The following is a 5289-nucleotide window of genomic DNA, read 5'->3' as shown; positions in this document are numbered from 1 at the left end:
CATTATCTTTTGTATTTGTATGTGAATAGAGTCCAGGGATCTAATTTAAGGACAGCACTGTGGAAAGCACTGTATGGGCACATTGCATAAGACAGACCCTGTCCAAAAGGAACTTATGCTCTAACCAGAAATATCTGTAAAGCAGTGAATTCAGTAACCATTGGCCAACCACCCTTTTTGTTTTCCCATTTCTGTTTTGTGACTCACATCACCCTTTGCAGCTCACAGCTCATATCTGTTCTGGCTGGTTTCACCTGGGGAGGCTGCAGTAGCAAATTTATCTGTACATTACACAAGTGATTCAACCTTGGTGAATTTATCTGATTTTCTTCAAAATAATTTTCATGTGATTCCCCAAGCATGTAAAATAGTCAATAAGCAGAATGTCAAAAATGGAGTTTCTGATAAAAGATTAATTTGTTCCAGTGATTATGATTAAACTTAGGTACTAAATTAAGATTATTTAGGTTTGTCTCAAGAATGGAGCCAAAATAAAACAATTAGCAACATTCCAGATAATGCAGAATTTGGAACATTTGAAGAATAGGAATTAGTTGTTGATATTCCAGGAACAATTGCTCCCAAGGACCTCATATCTCTTAAATCATCTAGAAGACCATCTGCTCCAAAGGATCTATCAATTACTGTCCTCCTGCTTAAAGGAGTTTTAGGTATTCAGTTATACTTCCTTCAGCCTCCTTTTTGATAAGTCTATCGTTCCATGAAGATGCAGCTGAAAAGAAATGTGGCTTTCTATATGTGTCATTAATAAACCCAAATGCAGACTCCGTTTATAAAGATTCCAAAATCTGTTCTGTCTTAAATTTAAAATATAAAAAGCAAAAACTCTAGTGAACTAAAAAATGGCCACATACCTTTTGCTTTTTATCTTGAGCAAGTCAGTTTATCAAAGAAAACAGTGCCACCTCCTTGAGTGGACATCTATCTGGCTTACAATTCTTGAATACAAAAGGAAGTCTATGTTTCAACCATCTGCTATTATAATAATCTCAGAAAGTTTATTCAAAACTTCTCCTGCCCAAAATTATTTCAGATCACAATTATAAGGTTCTACATTCTTAGAAACTTCCTTAATCTGGATCCCTGACCTCTTGTCAGTATTGAATATTACAGGTCATATAACTAGTTTATAAAGATCATCTTTTTGTATTACCATGAGAGCTCAAGGGAACTAGAGGTATAGGTCAATGATGAAAGCACAGCCTTAAAAATATTTACTAACTAACCATGTATTTTATATATAAATATGTAGTTTCTGCATGGAATTTTTACATTAAAATCTTTGCTATAAACACTTCACCAGAGTTTTTGTACTTGATTAGGCTCCTATGTTGTTTTTAGCACAACAGAGAGGGTATGTATCCCTCCACATTTCTCAGAGCTGGGTTCACTGTGGCAGATCATTGTAGCTCTGGACTCTACCAGGAAATCCAGACCTATCTTTGCAGTTGGATGATATAATCCTAACCCATGTTGTTGGTTGTTTTCTGCTAAAAAACATTTCTATTTGTTAGGAAACACATGTTAGACAGTTTGACAGAATTTGGCACATGTCTTTGGCTTTACTTGGCCAAAGTGATTTATAGCTGTTTGCTCATGACCAGCATCCATTAATGGAAAATGCTATCCAAGTGAAATCCCAAGAGAGAGGAGCACAGTGGGGGATTGTAAGGAGTTCTCTGCAGAGCCAGTGCCCCAGCTACCACTGAGTGCTGGGACAATTACCTGATGGCTTTCTTCTGGCCATGCAACCATGCAGATAGGGACCTTTTAAATTATGTTCCTATTCTTATTTTGTCTTCTTGAATTTTCAGAGATGGATAGAACTCTGTCACCAGTACTGAATAGCTGCTCTGCGGAAGGAGGGAGCCAAATTATGGACTGCAATCCAATCTGATGCTGTTCCAATGATTAGCACCTGATCCTCACATAGTTCTATTAAAACTTCCTAATGCAGTAAGCATGACTAAGCATATCATTATCTGATCTTGGTTAAGCATGAAGCCTTCACATCCGATGGCATCTCTCATTTAGTGGAAATGAATTCTTTGTTCTTTACACTAAATATTAGATGAGTGAATGAGGGAAAAGGGCAGTTAATGGTCTTCCCAGCACAAGCTGAAAGAATTATTGGATCATAGCCTCTTTATCCTATGGCAAATCACTTTGTAAGAAACATAGAAGCTAAATTGTGTGATGAAACATGGAGAGTTAAAAATTAAAATGGACCATCTGAATAGATGTACATTACAGTAAGCACTTACTGCTAACTTTGAGACAAGCCAGGCAGGTGATTTCTCCTTTTTATTTCTCCTGTTTCATGAATACTATCAAAATTTCAGAAACATAGGAATTCATTCAATGGATTACAATGGAATTTTCTGCTGCAGAAGTGTTAAGCCAAGTAGACTGATGCCTTCTCTACCTCACTGGGACAGTCTGTGATTTGACCAGACACTTTGCATCAAGGCTTATGAACTTGTTACGATAGCTACCTTGTCTTAGCAATAGGCTCAAGGTGAACATTAGCATCAATATTGCCAGTTCTATGTCAAGTTATTGCTCTGAAAGTATGGTTAGTAAGAAACAGCTCTGAAAAATCTGGTAATTTATGAGGTCTGTTGGTTTGGTTTTCTTGTTTGTTTATTTGTTTGTTTGGGTTTTTGTTTTGGTTTGGTTTTCTGGTTTTTTTATTGATTGTGGTTTTTTACTTGTTTGAGGATTTCTTAGCAAAAAAAAGGTTTGATCCCAACCACTTTGAGCCTGTTCAGCTGCTCTGTTAATCAATACCAACCTGGTTTCCAATTAACTTTGTGAAGCTATTTGACAACCATGGTAGCCTGGGTTTTACCCAAGACAGGAAATTTAAAACCATACTTGAAAGTTTTAACAAAAACAATGTATCAAGAAAGAAGCAAAACCTCAAGCCTGTTATTGCCTTTCTCTCCTGGACATACCTTTTATGCCTTAACACTGTCTGACTTTCCTTCTATTTATATATTTCTATTAGTATCAAAACATATCTGTGTATAATAATTTTAACACAGAAAAATTTAATAAAGAAAACTACATAGAAATGTAGTAAAACCAATGACTTCATTATCTAATCTTTTTTCTGCAGTTTAGGAAAGCTTCTTATACTAGAAAAATCTTCTCTTATAAGGAAGTTTTAGTATCTCTAATGCTTCAGTTCCAGGAAGCAGACACATGTATTTATATATTTACTCTTAACTCTAGGCACTGCCCTAACTGACAGACTGTCTGTCACCAGTGTTGTAACACATTAAGAAAAGAGTAATTATAAATACTAAAAAAATAATAATTTTTTCCTATGCTGTGGTATATAAAGTGTTCTGTATAACATAATATGCATAATAAGCATCTGGTTTTAACACCTGAAAATGCAATAGCCTGTCTGCAATGTCTTTCTTACCCTACTCTGTCTTCAAGCATGAAAATAAGCATTGACAACAATTCATCTTGATATTAATCTTAAAAAGCAACTGGTTTTTTTTTTGCTTCATAGAGCAAAGTTTCACTAAAAGGAGAAAAAAAACCCCAGTTTTGATATACAGTCAGTATTCACTGCACACAGTAAATACTTTTCATGTGTGCATGAAAAAGGGAGAGAACAACTGGAATGGTTTCAAAAGGCCACCACATGAATAAAGGTGTCATCAAGAAACAGCAAATCACTTTGACTACATTATGGGAATACTTCACATTTCTCAGAAACACTAAGCACAGACCACTTTCAAGAACCTCACCAGATCTTGTTGTTAATCTTAATTATATGCCTTAACCTACATGCTAGGAAGATGGATTCTTTAGAAATGTTTACAACTGATGCATCACCAAACATTAATACTTTGTACATGAATGGTTCAAAGCCTTTCAGTGTGACAGGCCCTCATACTTTCAGTGGAAGATTAGTCTTTATTTTCAAATAATCTCAAGAAAACTGTTATTGTTATTACATACTAGTACTTGGTGGCTATGTAACAGTATAAAATTTGCCTTGGAGTTTTATGGCACGTTGTGGCAGAAAGCATAATTCTAGGCACAATGGATAAATGGTGCATACATCCTATTACTCTGGTATGCAATTAATAGAAAACCTTGCATTGTGTGTTTGATTTAGTTGCAATGCTTTATAGTAGATAACTGGCTAGCAAAGCCTTCCCCATGAAGTCCTGCTAGGAATAGGTGGCTGGGGTAAATCTCACTTTCATCAATGAAACCTATTTAGGAGGGAAGATTTATGTCACACTGTTTTGTGCTTGTAGCTCCCCTCCAAACTATAACCAGGTTTCTTTTCACTACCTACTTTTCACATTAGAGTAGCTGTTGCTATCATAACCCCACATCCCTGCCCCCTTCCCCTTCCCTGTCTATCGTCTGTTTTCACACTCCTCCTTGCTTTATAATCGCTCACTCACAGTCATTTATCACTGGCTTACTCTGTCCTGCCTACACTATCTCTCATTTTTGTCATGGTGCACTGGTACATTACAAATACAATTAAACCTTTTACGATACCGCAGCTTTTGGCTAATGCATCCCAGCTTCAAGGTTGAAAGATTTCTGATATTACCACTGATATCAGTTCTTTCCCATTTATCGGCAGTGTCCGGACTAATGCAGAAGTGTTGCATTAATTAAAGGAAGCATCCAGTAATGCTGCTGTTTTTGCCAGTCTGACACTGAATTGGAGCTTGATGCCTGCTCATGTTTTAAGAGCCATTCATCACACATGTCATCCCAAAGCAGCCAGCTGTCTGAGAAAAGCCTCATTTGCATTTCATCAGCCACACTCTCTCTCTTCTCACTACCTTTTGTATGGAGCTTTGGCTTTTTTTAAAAGAGCATAGTCTTCAAAAGCAGCTTAGCTAAAATTAGTATTCCATTAAGAAACATGATTTTCTTTAGTTCAGAGGTCTTAGAATTGATCTGAGAGGAAAAAAGTGTCACACAAACATAGCCATGCAATCTGTCTGTATAAAGAAATTAATGCATTATAGGAGAAGGAAAAGATTTTTATGACGGATCGACTACACCTCTATTAGTTCTGTACATTAAGCTGTTACAATTAATAAAACATTTCATTTATTTTGAAAGTTCCTTAAAGGGCATGGGATTTTAAAATCCCAGCAGCTCTGAATGATTCTGCATTATAGGTTTTGATTTCCTTTATTGTTAGACTGAAATTGTCTGTGTCAGGTTATATTGAAGCCATTTTAGGAGGCCAAAGAACATGGGAAACTATCT

This window comes from Calypte anna, chromosome 1 (assembly GCF_003957555.1).
Source record: "Calypte anna isolate BGI_N300 chromosome 1, bCalAnn1_v1.p, whole genome shotgun sequence".
NCBI classification, from domain to species: Eukaryota; Metazoa; Chordata; class Aves; order Apodiformes; family Trochilidae; genus Calypte; species Calypte anna.
The sequence above is the reverse complement of the archived record's forward strand: the minus strand, read 5'-3'. Positions refer to the sequence as shown.